General features: G+C 40.1%; 1 protein-coding gene and 1 long non-coding RNA gene across 5 annotated transcripts in view; one reads left to right on the forward strand and one right to left on the reverse strand.

Annotated features, from left to right (window-relative positions):
* The window catches only part of STARD13 (StAR related lipid transfer domain containing 13), a 495,175-nt gene that overhangs the window by 167,302 nt on the left and 309,989 nt on the right, over window positions 1-17,884 (reverse strand). The window lies entirely within an intron of this gene.
* Window positions 1-17,884, forward strand: part of LOC139036358 (uncharacterized) — a 47,130-nt gene that overhangs the window by 11,780 nt on the left and 17,466 nt on the right. The gene's annotated exons all lie outside the window — the stretch shown is intronic.

Below are 17,884 nucleotides of genomic sequence, written 5' to 3' on the forward strand. Positions count from 1 at the left end.
GGGATAAACAGATCAATATTGGGAGCCAAGAAGAACAGTGAATAGGGGAATGGAAAAGGGGGAGTGGCTAACAAAGCTAAGCATCTACTGGGTGCTAAACCTTATGCTATTTACATGTCACATCTTTAATTAATCTCCATGGAAACTCTCTGTAGTATCCTATCGATATAATTTTGTGGAAAAGGAAATTAAGACTCAGAGGTGAACAAATGTCCCAGGTGACACAGCGACCAAGTGTAGAGCCTCTGTGTATCTCCAAGCTGATGATATTTTAACTCTTTCCACTATTACACACGAGCGACAGGAAAGGGAAAACTGTAGCACTAAAAGGGTGCTGGGGAAATTGGATAAGGGAGAAAATTTTAGGAAGAATATACTGAAAATCATCTTAATCCTATTTAATGGTATGTGATGGAAATATGGGTATAGGGTAGCTAAATTCTTGCGCTGGTTGAGATCAAGCTGTCATTAGAGTAAGATACACAGCCCAGAGCCTTTAATTAAGCCAGTGAGAACCATGGGCCGCCTCTGGAGTAACTTCGACTGAGAGCTGGAGACCCGCCCATTCCTTCCCCAGTCCTCCAGTGAAGAGGCAGCCTGATGGCCTCTGTTTAACAGCTCCTCTTCTGGAGGGTAGGCTGTTTGCCCTCTGCTTTCCACTCGTCCTCAAGGCTAACTCTTCATATTGGCTGGCCTCTTCGATGGCATTTCTTCCTAAGGCAAACACTCCAAATACAGCCAAAACTCTGAAATTTGACCTCTAAACAAAACTTTTGGTATTTAAAAATTTTAAGTCTTTTGATAGATGATCCCAGATTAGCGCTCAACAGAATGTTGTGTACATGTGGCAGAAAGTGAGGAGCGCTTTTACAGAAGCCAGGAATGTCTCACTGTGCTTTCATCTGTCTGCTTCTCCTTCTGCTCCTTCACGCACATTCCAGCCTCCTCATCAGCCTGTTCAGAGGGCGCCAAGGCAGTTCTGCCAAGTAGGAAAATGTCTGAGATACAAGTGGTTGGTGGAAAGAAAGAAGAACCAATCTGGAGGGTTGCTTTTTAAACTACTTGAATCCAAAGGTTGTGGTTTCATGTCAAAGCTTCCTGTGGGCTCTCAGGCTCATTTCAAGAATTTCTACCAGTTGATTTGTGATGTATGTGCCCCATTCTTTGTCAATAAACCTTTCCGGTATGCATACACCACATGCCCACTGACCAATGCAGGCAAGCCAGGGATATTAACACACAGCCATGACCAGAACCATGCACAAAACCTTTCATTCTCTCCTGATTCAGTTTTCCCACCTCTAGGCCATGTCTCCCACACGGAGTCCAGATCTTACTGCAAAAACTTCTGGGTGGTAATGGATTTTCTTTTTTTTTTGTCTCAGCCCTTGTTGCTCTCTTTAGTTAACTTCATCTCTGTAAGCCTTTCAGAGTGCATTCTCTTCCCTCATTCCATCCCCTGGGGATCCAGCCATCAGATCTAGTTCATATGGCCAGCGATTTGGCCTGACTTGTCCTGGGCTCACTGCCTACACCCATCCATTCCAGCCAAACCAAAATTCTTTCACTTTTATAAGTTGTTTCAAAGATCTGGAACTGTGTGATTTCCTACTCATTCACCCTGTCAAAACCTACTGCCTTCAGAAACAGTTTCATGACTAATGCAAAAACTTTAGTATTAACAGTCATGTTAATACCTGTAAATATTGGTTATGTGACTAGATTAGATTGTTACATGCTAATATGGAGTCCATTTGTTCATTTCAACTATTATGCACATAACATATCTTGGATTTGGAAAAGATATTAAAAATCTTCCAATCCAACCACCCAATTACTATACAAGTCATGGTCAGATCAATGAATGAGTGCTTTACCCAACAAATGTGAAGTATATTACCTCACTGAGGACTACGAGCTGTTTAAGAAAGTTTTTGCTTTAATTTCAATCCATTGGTTCTAATTCTGTCATTTGGAATTAGGAAAAATCTATTCCTTCTTCCATGTGCCTGTTCAGATATTTTTAGAAAACCAACCTCTTATAAGATTCTCCTTTCATAGGTTAAACATTTTCCATCAAACCACACAACTTCTAACTATTTAGCAAGCTGATTGCTGTCTTTTGGATCTGCTCCAGTCTGTCAGTATCTCTTTAAAAATACTGTTCTTTTAATCCTTAAAATACACGAACTTGATTAAATAATGTGAAACTGGGTTAAACTTAAAAAAAAAAAAAAATACTGTTCTTACCCTAAACTTAAGCTTTAGACATGGCCAAGTAGAATAGTATATGGTACAGGGTGTGGGTACCTCCTGCTCTCAGGGGATTGCACTCTTGTTGATCCAGTCTGAGATAATGAGAGGTTTTATTTTTTTAATCTATATTTACTCAATCATTAATTCAGCATGGAATTAATGTGAATTAATTAATTAATGCCTGCACAGCACTGCAGTAAGTATGAAAGATACAATGGTGAATGCGATGTATTTGTCCTTGTCTCAAGGGACAGTCTGGCAGGGAAGACAGAAAAAAAATCTCATCATTACATGAATGTTAAGTGCTATGTGGGAGGCTGTTAGAGATACCTCAGACTACGTTAGAGTCAATATAAGTGGTGTTTCTGTGTTTTCAGAAGATCTGTTGTTAAATGAGTGTTCTCTATCCTGTAATTAATAAAAGACCTTTCAAACTTAAGAGCAGGTTTTTAGCTTATTAAAATTACTATTGTGTTGTTGTTTAGTCAATAAGTCATACTCGACTCTGCAACACCATGGACTGTAGATGGCCAGGCTCCTCTGTCTGTCGAATTTTCCAGGCAAGAATACTGGAGTGGGCTGCCATCTCCTCCTCCAGGGGAATCTTCCCGACCCCAGAATCAAACCCTCATCTCTTGCATTTCTGACATTGGCAGCCAGATTCTTTACAACCAGTGTCACCTGTGAAGCCCCAAGGAATTATTGAGATATTTTTAATTCCTGATTTTCTCTTCCAACAGTTTTCAGTTCAGTTCAGTTTAATCGCTCAGGCATCTCCAGCTCTTTGCAAGCCCATGGACTGCAGCACACCAGGCCTCCCTGTCACTCACCAACTCCTGGAGTTTACTCAAACTCATGTCCATCGAGTCAGTGATGCCATCCAGCCATCTCATCCTCTGTCATACCCTTCTCCTCCTCCCTTCAATCTTTCCCAGCATCAGGGTCTTTTCAAAGGAGTCAGTTCTTCGAATCAGGTGGCCAAAGTATTGGAGTTTCAGCTTCAACATCAGTCCTTCCTATGAATATTCAGGACTGATTTCCTTTAGGATTGACTGGTTGGATCTCCTTGCAGTCCAAGGGACTCTCAAGAGTCTTCTCCAACACCACAGTTCAAAAGCATCAATTCTTCAGCACTCAGCTTTCTTTATAGTCCAACTCTCACATCCATACATGACTATTGGAAAAACCATTGCTTTGACTAGATGGACCTTTGTTGACAAAGTAATGTCTCTGCTTTTCAATATGCTGTCTAGGTTGGTCATAACTTTTCTTCCAAGGAGTAAGTGTCTTTTAATTTCATGATTGCAGTCACCATCTGCAGTGATTTTGGAGCCAAAAAAAAAAAAAGTCTGTCACTGTTTCCACATCTATTTGCCATAAAGTGACAGGAGCTTTAAGCCAACTTTTTCACTCTCTTCTTTCACTTTCATCAAGAGGCTCTTTAGTTCTTCTTCACTTTCTGCCATAAGAGTGGTGCCATCTGCATGTTTGAGGTGATTGATATTTCTCCCTGCAACCTTGATTCCAGCTTGTGCTTCATCCAGCCCAGCATTTCTCATGATGTACTCTGCATATAAGTTAAATAAGCAGGGTGACAATATACAGCCTTGACGTACTCCTTTTCCTATTTGGAACCAGTCTGTTGGTCCATGTCCAGTTCTAACCGTTGCTTCCTGACCTGCATACAGATTTCTCAAGAGGCAGGTCAGGTGGTCTGGTATTCCCAACTCTTTAAGAATTTTCCAGAGTTTGTGGTGATCCAGACAAAGGCTTTGGCATAGTCAATAAAGCAGAGATAGATGTTTTTTTCTGGAACTCTCTTGCTTTTTCGATGATCCAACGGATGTTGGCAATTTGATCTCTGGTTCCTCTGCCTTTTCTAAAACCAGCTTGAACATCTGGAAGTTCGTAGTTTATGTACTGTTGAAGCCTGGCTTGGAGAATTTTGAGCATTACTTTACTAGCGTGTGAGATGAGTGCAATTGTGCAGTAGTTTGAGCATTCTTTGGCATTGCCTTTCTTTGGGATTGGAATGAAAACTGACTTTTCCAGTCCTGTGGCCACTGCTGAGTTTTCCAAATTTACTGGTATATTGAGTGCAGCACTTTCACAGCATCATCTTTTAGGATTTGAAATAGCTCAAGTGGAATTCCATCACCTCCACTAGCTTTGTTCATAGCGATGCTTCCTAAGGCCCACTTGACTTCACATTCCAGGATGTCTGGCTCTAGGTGAGTCATCACACCATCATGATTATCTGGGTCATGGAGATCTTTTTGTTTAGTTCTTGCATGTATTCTTGCCATCTCATCCTAATATCTTCTGCTTCTGTTAGGTCCATACCATTTCTGTCCTTTATTGTGCCCATCTTTGCATGAAATGTTCCCATGGTATCTCTAATTTTCTTGAAGAGATCTCTAATTTTTCCCATCCTATTGTTTTCATGTTTTTTTTCACTGATCACTGAGGAAGGCTTTCTTATCTCTCCTTGCTATTCTTTGGAACTCTGCATTCAAATGGGTATATCTTTCCTTTTCTCCTTTGCTTTTCACTTCTGTTCTTTTCACAGCTATTTGTAAGGTCTCCTCAGACAGCTTTGTATTTCTTTTTCTTGGTGATGTTCTTGATCCCTGTTTCCTATACAATGTCATGAACCTCCATCCATAGTTCATCAGGCACTCTGTCTATCAGATCTAGTCCCTTGAATCTATTTCTCACTTCCACTGTATAATCATAGGGGATTTGATTTAGGTCATACTTGAAGTCTAGTGGTTTTCCCTACTTTCCTCAATTTAAGTCTGAACTTGGCAATAAGGAGCTCATGATCTGAGCCACAGTCAGCTCCCAGTCTTGATTTTGCTGACTCTATAGAGTTTCTCCATCTTTGGCTGCAAAGAATATAATCAATCTGATTTTGGTATGGACCATCTGGTGATGTCCATGTGTAGCGTTTTCTCTTGTGTTGTTGGAATAGGGTGTCTGCTATGACTGGTGCATTCTCTTGGCAAAACTCTATGAGCCTTTGCCCTGCTTCATTCTGTACCCCAAGGCCAAATTTGCCTGTTACTCCAGTTATTTCTTAACTTCCTACTTTGCATCCCAGTCCCCTATAATGAAAAGGACATCTTTTTTGGGTGTTAGTTCTAGAAGGTCTTGTAGGTCTTCATAGAACCATTCAACTTCAGCTTCTTCAGCATTACTGGTTGGGGTATAGACTTGAATGGTTTAATCCAACAGTTTAATCCTGCCTTGTTCTTTAAGGTAGCTAGTGAAAATACCTACATTCTAAAAGTATAAAATGAACAGTTAAGTGTGCTTGGAAAAAGGTGAAGGAAAGGTGGAAACATTAAGAAAGCCAAGTTTACAGACACACAAGTCACACATCCCTGTATATTTGCAGGAGGCGGCTGAAAATGTGGCTTAAGATTCCTAACAGACAACACAAAGAGTAAATGAGATCAATTATGAGGTTTAATATTTCCATAATATAAAAACAGGGCAGTTATTCAAGATAAGCATAGATTACCAGGTATTGAGGAACTCTAACCACACTACCAGGGAAAATTTTCCTGGGTTCTCACAAAGAATCGGCATCCTCAGTGATACTGGATATGGTTCATGGTTTCTTAACTGACACTTCAGTGTCAATAATAGTGTGATAGCAAAGCACTATTTAGGAAAATTAATTCTAGGAGGGTCCCCCTAGAAAACATGATTTTAGTATGCTAGCCTCTGTGATCTTTTAAGCTATGTGTTGAATCGTATCACTTTCCTGCTTAAAGTACTCCAAGTTTTCTACTCTATATGAAAAAATTCTGGACTTCTTACTTGGCCCATGAGGTCCTGTGCGATCTATTCCCAGCTCACCACTCCCACCTCATCACAGTCTTCTCACTCGCCATCTCTAGACTTGGCTGCCTTAGAGTCTTCTTTCTACACATGCTGCTCCTAAGCCTGGAATGTTCTTCACGGAGTCCTTCCCATTGCTGGCTCCTTCTCAGCTTGCAAGCATCAGCTTAAATGATGTAGTCTCAGATGCACCATCCCGTTCACTTTAGCTAAGTGGAAGCAGCACCCCATTTGTTGGCTCTGTGATGGTGGTGGTTGAGTTGCTAAGTCGTGTCCGACTCTTGCAATCCCACAGACTGTAGATCACCAATCTCCTCTTTCCATGGAATTCTCTAGGCAAGAATACTGGAGCAGGTTGCCAGTTCCTTTTCCAGGGGATCTTCCCGCCCCAGGAATCAAACCCGGGTTCATTGCAGGCAGATTCTTTACCAACTGAGATATAAGGAAAGCACTAGTACTTTCTAAATTTGTATTCACTGAGTTATTTGCTCATTCACCTATGCATTACTTCTTCAAGATAGATTGCTGTGTCTGGACCATGTTTATTTCACACGCATTCTATGTACCCCACTGCAAGGCCTGGCACATAGGAGAAAATCAGTAGCAATTGGTTGAATAAATGATTAAGAAACTGAATAAATGATTATCTAAATTTTGCCAAAGGTAAAATTTAGAATGTCTAGAGGAGTGAATGTATATTTTTAGGCAATCATTTTAAATATTGTTGTTGCTACAACAACTTGGATTGGATAAGAACTGGACAGCAGATAATTCAAGGTTTTTTTTTTTTCCCCCTCCAAAAGAACCTGAAACACTCATATTTTGCTTTGTTAGTTAGGGGCAGGAGAAGGCAATGGCAACCCACTCCAGTACTCTTGCCTGGAAAATCCCATGGATGGAGGAGCCTGGTAGGTCACAGTCCATGGGGTCACTAACAGTCGGACATGACTGAGCAACTTCACTTTCACTTTTCACTTTCATGCCTGGAGAAGGAAATGGCAACCCACTCCAGTGTTCTTGCCTGGAGAATCCCAGGGACGGGGGAGCCTGGTGGGCTGCTGTCTATGGGGTCGCACAGAGTCAGACACGACTGAAGCGACTTAGCAGCAGCAGTTAGGGGCAAAAGTATATGCTTTGAGCACCAAAGAGAGGACAATTTAAGGCCCCTTGTGAAAACCAGGGAGCTTGGAGGAAATGAGAAACCCTTTCTTCACAGAGAGAGGCTGAAGGGCATTTAAAAAAAATGCATTTTCATTAGCTTTGAATCAACCTCAAATTTTGTAAGCATGCCTCCTGTGCCTTCAGTAAAAAAGTTTAACACCATTGGCCCAAGTGTTCTTCTGGGACCCATTCTGCATTTGGGTTATCAACCACCTCTCTTTCTTCATGCTCATAAACATCTTTTAATAATTCTTTGAAAAATTATTGTGGAGATTTTAATTTGTTGTCTGATATTTCTAGAACTTATATATTTTGCCTTGATTGAAATTAATGTAATTGCTAATTTTGAGTATTTTTCTTTTCTTTTTTAAAAAATTGCTTATATTCTAAAATGGATCATTCAGTCCCTTAGTGGAATTTGTCTGTTATTAGAGACCTATCCTCATCTGTATCAGATTTGATTTTCTAATCTCCTTTTCTTATTTCAAACAAGAGTGGATATATTTCCTTTATGTTGACTCAAATTAGAATCTGAATATGAAAGGGAAGCTTGCTCATTAAAGAAATCCTCTGATGAATCCTTTGGTAAATTTTGTGTTGATCTTCCACCAATTCAATGGACATGAGTTTGAGTAAGGTCCATGAGTTGGTGATGGACAGGGAAGCCTGGTGTGCTATAGTCCATGGGGTTGCAGAGAGTCTGAGTGACAAACTGAACAAACTGAGGAGGAGTAAGAGTGTGAGATTAATAATGCAATTGCACTGCTTATATATTTAAGCCACATATGACTTCTTGGATAAATTCAGCTCAGTACACTAAGAATATGATAGAATGTTTTCCCTCTTTATTCCTAATGTAAGACCTTTAATCTATACTTTAAAGAATGGAAAGTGGTGCCAGGAGGAGCAATGACATTAGAACACATCCCATAAAGACAGAAGCACTAAGAATTTGAGAAGGTAGCAACATAGCTCTCTCAGTCAGTCAGTTCAGTTGCTTAGTCGTGTCTGACTCTTTGTGACCCCATGGACTACAGCACGCCAGGCCTCCCTGTCCCTCACTAACTCCCAGAGTTTACTCAAACTCATGTCCATTGAGTCGGTGATGCCATCCAACCATTTTATCCTCTGTTGTCCCCTTCTCCTCCTGCCTTCAATCTTTCCCAGCATCAGGGTCTTTTCAAATGAGTCAGCTCTTTGCATCAGGTGGCCAAAGTATTGGAGTTTCAGCTTCAACATTAGTCCTTCCAATGAATATTCAGGACTGATTATCTTTAGGATGGACTGATTGGATCTCCTTGCAGTCCAAGGGACTCTCAAGTCCAACATCACAGTTCAAAAGCATCAATTCTTCAGTGCTCAGCTTTCTTTATAGTCCAACTCTCACATCCATATATGACCCCTGGAAAAACCATAGCCTTGACTAGACAGACCTTTGCTGGCAAAGTAATGTCTCTGCTTTTTAATAAGCTGTCTAGGTTGGTCATAACTTTTCTTCCAAGGAGTAAGGGTCTTTTATTTCACGGCTGCAGTCACCATGTGCAGTGATAGCTCTCTAGAGCCCTAGATATTGGTCTCAGTAGAACTTGGAGGTGATTGGGAAGACAAATTTCAGGACTTAGCACTGGGCAACAAGAGGAGGGTCCTCTTTCAGGTTTGAAAGAATGATTTAACCAAATGTGCTTCTATGTAATAGTACAATTTAAATATGATTTTTTTCTGCTGATGTTTTGTTTGTCATAGAAACAAAGCCACTAAATAATTCACGTTACAGTTTCTTTAACTCTTTCTTAGTAAAATAGTTCTGATGTATATTTCATGCCAGGCACAGTGCCAGGCACCAAATGTCCAAAGATAAATAAGACACTGTCCCTCTTCTCAACAGTATGATTTATCACAGGAAAAGTTGAGGGTAGTTACAGTTATAGGGCTGTGTTACAGGTGCTAGGAAAGAGGTGTGCAGAAGGTGGGAAGCGAGTAGGGTCGGCTGAATCCGAACAAGAGTAGACACACACGCAGCAGAAAAAACTGTGCTAAGGCTGGCAAGATGCAGAGCTGGGTAAGAATAGGGGAAGATGATATTGGGGGGAAATACCCACAAAGAGAATAAAAAACACATAACTATTTTCCCTTGCTAAACCTTCTTCTTTAATTATTGAGAGATTAATACTGAGAGATTAATATTCCTCTTTTTTTTTTTTTTTTTTGGCTGCTCCACATGACATGTTGGATCTTAGTTCCCCAACCAGGGATCAGACCCATGAACCCTGTATTGGAAGGGTGGCGTCTTAACCACTGGACCATCAGGGAAGTCCCTATTGAGAGATTAGTATTTCAAGTTGTTGTATCATAGAGAACTTTCTGATTCTAAGACTCAAGTTGGAAGGACACACCTTTCCACCAGCACTCCTCCTGACTCGTGTCCCCTGGTCTCCACCAAAGCACTAATGTTGGGGGGATATCTCTCTGCTGCGGCTATTTCCTGGAGGTAATAGTCCTTTTAGTAGAAGGACTATGATGGATGATGGAAAGAACAAAAAGGCAAACTGAATTCAGGGGTTACAGTCTTGGGCTGAAGTTAGAGGGCTCTGCCGGGAAGGCAGTGACAGCAAGAAGTCCCGAAACTCCCCTCAGGTGGTCCTCTGGCTTGGGGAAACAAGCTATCCTTTGTCTGATCATCTTTCAAAATTGGTACAATTCTACTTTTAAAGCCAAAGCAGTTTTCTAAAACTGCATCAGTAGTAGCTTCCCTTGAAGGTTCCTTATGCTGATGTTCCTTTGAAATAAGGGAATAAAAGGGCATTGCTTGGCTTTTACGCCTGTTCTGTACGGCCTTCCTGGGGGTGTGGTGGGGTGGTTCTTTACTGTCAGAGAGTATGTGTGTGTGTGTGACTATATAGAGGTTGTTCTGAGATTTCTCATGTTATTTCTCCAGAGCCTGATGTTTATCAAAGCACACGGTGGCCTCTGGCCAACCTCCAAGAGCACATCATTATCACACTGTGTCTTATGACAGACCTGTTTAAACAGACCGGGCACAACAGAGACAGCTGGGTGTGGTTACCTTCTCTGCATGCTGCTCCACCAAGATGACTCAACTCTAATCAATCACAGGAAAATACTTACTAAGCATCAGAAATGTGTCTGCTGCACAGAAGGACAGAACATACCAAAAGCTACTCTCAATCTTTGATGAACTTAAAATACCCTCTTTTTGTTCTCTGATGTTGGGGTTTTCAAAAGCTGTCCTTGGCCTTGGCTTATTTCTCAACACGAATTACCTTAGAAAATCTAGTCCCACGGCATTTTGGTAATCAATCAAGTGTTCTGCTGTAAATCAAAAATGCAGAGCACAAAATAGTGTGGTATATGCTATGTAACAATTTAAAAAAATTTTAATGCATAGTGAAAAAAAATATTAGAAGAAAAAAGAAAGAAAAAGATTAGAAAAATGTATTTATGACCATTTTTAGAATAGTGGAATTATGGGTCATGTTTTTTAAATTTCCATTTTCTATATATTCTATCAGATGACTAATTATATTGCTTTTATAAAGAGGGGATCAAGTCTAACCAACGATTAGGAGAAGGAGCCTCAGACTGAGCTTATTTTCAGCTGCCTCTGTATCTCACAGATGGAAGACAGAGACAAGAAAAATCTGCACGGAAAAGATACTAACATGACTTGAACTTCCTTAGTGCCTCATGTGATATCAGGCAAGACCCCAGTGTTCAAAATAAGACACAAAGAGAGAGAGGAAAAAAAAGTCTATTGATTTCCTTTTCAAAAATGCCTCTCATGTCCATTCCTTCTTGCATTATTGCCCCCACCATGTAAGGACCAGTCCTCTTGCCAAGATGATTGTGACAGTTCAACTTGTGTCCTTGTCTTCCCCTGTCTCCTGAATACCATCTTGCCTGAACACCATGGAATGTTTAGCCTCTCAGGATTCCACTTCCATTGTATTTTTCTCCTGTTACAGAGCACTAAATAACATCCCAGCTCTACCACTTACTGTTTTAGTCTCTTAAAGCCTTCCTTTCCTCATCTACATGGGTTTATATGGATATATATTACTTATCTTATACACACATAAGGGGGCCAAGTACTATATGTGATTATCAGTTATCTCAACCAAATACACCAGCTGAAAAGGATTTGGTATCATACTTTCTGAAATTGCCTTTTGGGAAAAGATTCAGTGGGAGTGCTAAGAACTACCAACTACACAGACCCAGTCTCTTGGTATGGAACACTATCTTTTCAGCTATTTTAAAACTTGAGAGAAATAACATAAAATAGTTTTACAATCATTTACCAAGAGCTAATATTTACTTCAGCTTTAGAGATTCACATAAGCATACTAAAATTCTCACCACCCCCCAAAAAACAAGCAAAATCCATTTAAATGATATAGTGGTGACATTGGGAAGCAATCGGATAAAGTGATCCATTCACTTTTAACCCAAATACTTCCTGAAAACTTACTCAAATGCTATTTTTACTAGAGTACTTAAAATTCTGATTTAAAAAGAAACTACTAAAAACATTATCCTCTTCTGAGAATGGAGGAAGAGAAAGTGATTTTAAAGTTACAGAAGCAAAACAAAATAAAACTGGCCTATAATTTCTCAAATCTGAACTCAGAAGGTCCCTTGGGGGTCTGAGGTCAGGGCTCAGAAGTCATTCTGTGGTTCTCTTAAATTTTACACCAAGGCAACCCTTCCTTACTGTACTTTTATCATCCTGCTCTAAGAAATTAGGTGAATGCACCCAAGCATTTGGAATCAATTTTATTCAACAATTATTTTTTGAACTCCTACTCTGTGCCAGACAATGTTCTCAGTGCTGGGAATGAATCAACAATTAAGATAGACAATGATCTCTGTCCTAATGAAGCCTGTGTTGTAACCAATGAATATAATAGCATGGATATATTTACTTATGTGAGTCATCAAAACTGGAGTTGTTTGCAAAATTTTGTGCATATTTTCACTTTTTACCTTTTTAGAGCATAGGTCTTTGGATTTCATCAGATTTTCAAAAGATGCTGTAACTATCAAAATATTTTTTAAGTGGCTTTAAAGTATAGTTCTAGAACCCTGAGAACTGCGGCTTTGGAGTCAAATCAGCTTGTACTCAAAGTCAGGCTCTGCTATTTATTTAATATATGAAAGTGTTAGTTAGTTGTGTCCGACTCTTTGCAACCCATAGACTGTAGCCCACTAGCCTCCTCTATCCATTCTCCAGGCAAGAATTCTGGAGTGGGTTGCCATTCCCTTTTCTAGGGGATCTTCTTGACCTAGGTCTCCCACTTTAGCAGGCAGATTCTTTATCGTCTGAGTCACTAGGGAAGCCCTATTTAATATATGGGCTTGGACAAATAAAAATTAGCTCACTTTTCTGCATCTCAGTTTTCACATCTGTAAAACTGAAGTTATGCCTCATAAGGTGCCTGTGAGAGTTAAAATAGATTACGGCCATGAAGTGCTTGGCACACTGTGAAGTTAACACCCTCCTCCTGTGCTCCCATCTCACAGGTTTCGATCCAAAATATGAGTGAGAAATCTGAAGCAAGCGCAAAGTACAAAGACAGGATGGATTGCCTTTGACAGCTCGGAGGTTCTCATCCTTAGAAGATCTCAATTTCAGTGTTATCAGACATAGCGGAAACATCATAGGTTAGCAAGGAAGGTCCTAACTAAGAATTTATGATTCTGTGAAATCACCAACATTATATGTACCAAACAGATAAGATGCCTAGGCTTTTCTTTGGAGAGGATTTTATGAGCCAGTATATACAGCCAAATTTTGATTCCATGAGTGAAATACATGCTTATTATAAGCTATATGATAATGCTTGGTATAATTCTCTTCTTATAACCCAGAGGGACAATACTCATGATTAGAATTAAATTATCTTTGATTTGTTTAGAATTTGATAACTTTTAAAGATTTTAAATTATAAACTTGGGCTCTTTGTTTCACTTGATGATGGCAACAACCCTTTAAAACAATCCTTTGAAAGGACCTGCCAGGCGTGGCTTGGTTTTTCCCCCGGCTGCTCTTGCAGCCTCAACAGTCACATCCTCCTTCTTGCTCTGTGTTCCTGGGACAGTGACTTTCTTTCCAAGGTTTCTGAATGTGCAGTTCTCTCTTCTTGGCCTATAACACCAACTATTCTAGAGTGACATGAGCAACTACCGCTCAGCACACATGCCGGCAAGGATACCTTTCCTGTTGCCCTCTGGACCACCCTGTACTTCTCTGTTGTATCTTCTGTCATAGCTACATTAGCGCCATTGTGATTTTTTTTTTGGGGGGGGATTATTTGATTAATATCTGTCTATACCCCTAGTCTGTACATTCTATCAAGGCAAGGACCATGTGTATTTCTGCTCATTATTGGCACTTAGCCCAGTGCCTGGCACATTTTGGTAGAATGGAATGCCGGATGAAAGGCATATGCACAGATAGTATTTTCACCCTGCATGTGAGAAAAAGAAAGTGATTTGCATAAGGGGATCTGACTACTTGGTGAGGACAAAGCATGCGGGCTGGGGGACCTAATGATTAACTGCTACTTTATCCCTCCTCCCCAACATCATACCTTTTCTTCTGCATTGAACTCTAACTAAAGATGTCTAATATACCTTTTATGTTAGTATGTTAAGTCTAGGTTTAAAGTCAGGAGTAACCTCGGAAAATCCAAAGCTGTTGATACATGCCAAACATCACTCCCAGTCAAGTTCTTCTGCAGGGAATTTCCACCTTGAGGTTCTTTTTCTCAGAAAACCTGGACTCACCCATTTATTTTAAAATCATTCTCAGAATTGCAGCTCTTCTTTCATTCTTGTGTCTACAAGCAGAACACATCCTCAGGAAAACTTCTCACATAGTAAATGGAGGTAGAATTAGCAGGGGAAAGACTGATGCAAGCAACAGTGCAACATTAAGTCAAAGGAAAGTCATTGTACTGCCCTGTGATGGTAAGGTCAGAGAAAAGATGACACAAATGCACACCTCCGAGGAGGAAGATGATGACAACACCAGCCACACTGCCTAACTGTGATGACATTCCACGTATCTGGCGCTATACTAAGAGGCTCTCTAAAGGAAGAGCGGACTCTGATGTTAAGAGTAAACAAACACAGAATTTAAGGTCATTCACCTTCACACCTAGCTGCTTTGATAACTCAACGTTTTTTAACATTATGTGCCAGCCACCCTAAGTGTTTTACAAACTGTATCTCCTCTAGTTCTCAAAACACCTACGAGGTAGTTAGTATTTTTTCCTGCTTTAACAGATGAAGAAACTAACTACCCAACTATCTTGCTGATTCCTAACTCTTCTAGATCGAAGAGTTTCACATAGAATTTCTAAGTTTCACATACTTAGTTGCCAGAGTTATCTTTTAAAGTATTTGTTGTTGTAGTTGTTAAATCATGTCTGACTCTTTGCAGCCCCATGGACTGTAACCCACCAGGCTTCTGTGACCATGGGATTCTCCAGGCAAGAATACTGGAGTGGGTTGTCATTCCCTTCTCCAGGGGATCTTCCTGACCCTGGGATCTAACCTATGTCTCCTGCATTGGCAGGGGGATTCTTTACTGCTGAGCCACCAGGGAAGCCCCTCTAAAGTATAGCTCTGATATATTATTCCTTCCACAGTATAGTTCTGACATACTATTTATAAACATCAAGAGGTCCCCGGTTGATAAAAGGATGAAATCAAAATTCTTCAGTCTGTTATTAAAGGCTTGTCATGGTGGACTCCCTTCTTATTGCCTGAAAAAGGTCTTAAAAATTTTCATGTTTGGAAGGAAAGCAATTCTACCTCTGTCCTGGCTGTCTGTGATGCACCTCTCTTTGTTCCCACTCATGTGTCAAGACTTGGCTCAAAGGCTGCCTTCTTTGGGAAGACTTTTTGGCCATTCTTACACACAGTTTCCTGTCACTTCTGCATTACCACAAACTTATTTCTAAAATAGCCAGTGGGTACTTCACTTGGAGATGCTTTGCATTATCTAATTACTCTTATATTAAAAACTTCTTAAAGACCATAATATGCCGCGAACATGTTTGAACATTCCTCTTTCCAGTCTTATGTATGCCTCCCTCAGAGAGGCAGTGTGATGTGGCAGAAAGAGCAAAGCTTGGGACTCTAGGAAGATTTAGGAAGATTTAGAAACCTAGGAAGATTTAGGTTCAAATCTTGGCTACTCTTACTGGTTAGGTGGGCTTCCCTGGTGGCTCAGTGGTAAAGAATTTGCCTGCCAATGTAGGGGATGTGAGTTCGATCCCTGGTCCAGAAGATTCCCTGGAGAAGGAAATGGCAACCCAATTCAGTGTTCTTGCTTGGGAAATCTCATGGATAGAGGAGCCTGGTGGGCTACAGTCCATGGGGTCACAAAGAGTCAGACACAACTCAGCAACTAAACAATAACAACTGGCTAGGTGGCCCTAGACTTCACTTATATCTCTCTTAACCTCAGTATCCTCACCTGAAAATTAAAGCATAATGATGTATATCCTGGGTCAGGAAGATCCCCTGGAGAAGGGATAGGTTACCCACTCCAGTATTCTTGGGCTTCCTTGGTGGCTCAGCTGGTAAAGAATCTGCCAGCAATGCAGGAGACCTGGGTTCAATCCCTGGGTTGAGAAGATCCTCTGGAGAAGGGAAAAGCTACCAACTCTAGTATTCTGGTCTGGAGAGTTCCAAGGGGGTTGCAAAGGGTTGGACATGACTGACCGACTTTCATTTTCAACCTATGCCACTATAGGTAGTAGAGTTCAAGAAATTATTACTAGAATTTATGACTGATGGACAAAACAATAACTGTTGGCCAGATTTCTAAAGAAGCGTAAATTCACACAAGGCTTATTACATTAAGCACTGGTACTTACAATAAGTACTATGGCTATCTGGCACTTATCAGGGAGAAATGAAGGAAGAAGAGTCTACCATATGCCAAAGACATCCAGGGAAAATTACTCGTATGAGTCGAAGTGGTAAAGTAATGCAAAGCACAGGGCACATACAGTAAGAGGACTTCCAGAAGCTTTCTGTGGTTGAACCATCATTCCAGGTTATGTCTGATAACAAAGTTTTCATACTGATAACCTTGCCTAGGATCCTAAGGCAGCAGGAAGCCTCAACAGATTTCTAATTCTTTGATACTCAGAGTGGTATCAAAAACTAGCAATGAACCTGGGAGTTCGCTGGAAATGCAGAATCCCAGGCCTTGGCCCAGAGATACTAAATCAGAACCTGCATTTTAACAAAATTTGCAGGTGGTCCATGACTCATTAAAGCTTGAGAGGCATGGTTCTTTCTCATATAAGCCCCTCTTTTCATCAATAAAGAAGATCAGTTTGTGGACTTCCCCAGATTGTGAAACCTTCTAACTACAGACAGGCACAGGACGAGGGCCCTTGATTTTGAGGGTTTTGATCTTTCTGTGGAGACTCAGGTGTCTTACAAGGTTAGGTGAATATTTTAGGCAACGTATTTTTAACATGACATCACAGGAAGGAAAATTATTTTTCCCAAATATCTTATTGATTTAAATGGCCTTTAGTTCTAAAAAGGAGCTAAATTCTTCTGTTGGTACTAAAATAGTTTAAAGCCTTAAAGGAATGTGTTTTAGTACTTAACATTAATTCTATGATTAAATTCTAAAACTCCTTACTTTTAAATCTTAAGAAAAACATTTATCAGCATTCCATGTGTTTTTAACAAAATCACCTTAAAAATAACTTGTTTTCCCTGCAGACACAAAGATAAGAATGCTGTATAATTTTTAAACCCCATGTCTCTGAATCAAGGTATTCTATAACTTTGAAGTAACAGGTAAAATAAAAAAAAAAGTCAGTGCTCTCCTGAACATCTACACCTGTTGAAATTCTACCTGTCTCTTCAAGATCTACCCAAAATATTATTATTAAAATTTATAAATTTTATTTATAAAGCCATTGTGCCCCCACAACAAGACGTGATCTTGACCACAAGTGAGCCCCTAAAACATTTTGTCCTGTTTCTCTTTGGCTCCATGTTTTCTATCATAGCTATTCATTTTTCAGATTTCCTCCACAAAAACTTAAAAGGAAACATTTAAAACTTCATCAATTCAGCAAATATTTATGATAATCTACTATGTATATGAGTCTGAGAATACAGTGATGAGCAAGATTGAAATAGTTAATATCCTGCCTTCAATAAGTTTCTATTGCAGTTACATATTAAGAATGCTGACCTCAATTAGTTGACAAAATAAAGCCCAGGAGAGCTTCAAGTATTTCATCAATACACTGAAGGTGTTAGTCTCAAGCTTTCGATGTCAGATTGACCACAAGCACCACGTAGGTTTATTATCCATTTCTTCACCAAACATTTTATCAGTACCTACTGTACCCCAGTCACTAAGCCCTCAAAGAAGAGAGAGATGATATTCAGGGTGAGTTAAAGAGAAGCGTTACACATAAGCCTGGGGATAAAGTTAGGGATAGGTGGAGTCTTACATCTTCCACTTTCTGTGTCCTCTACAGTGATTAGCAGAACACCTTACACCGAGTAAACATACAATTTCTGTATCAAGAACATAAAATTTACCTTG

Source organism: Odocoileus virginianus, chromosome 8, assembly GCF_023699985.2.
Source record: "Odocoileus virginianus isolate 20LAN1187 ecotype Illinois chromosome 8, Ovbor_1.2, whole genome shotgun sequence".
Taxonomy (NCBI): Eukaryota; Metazoa; Chordata; class Mammalia; order Artiodactyla; family Cervidae; genus Odocoileus; species Odocoileus virginianus.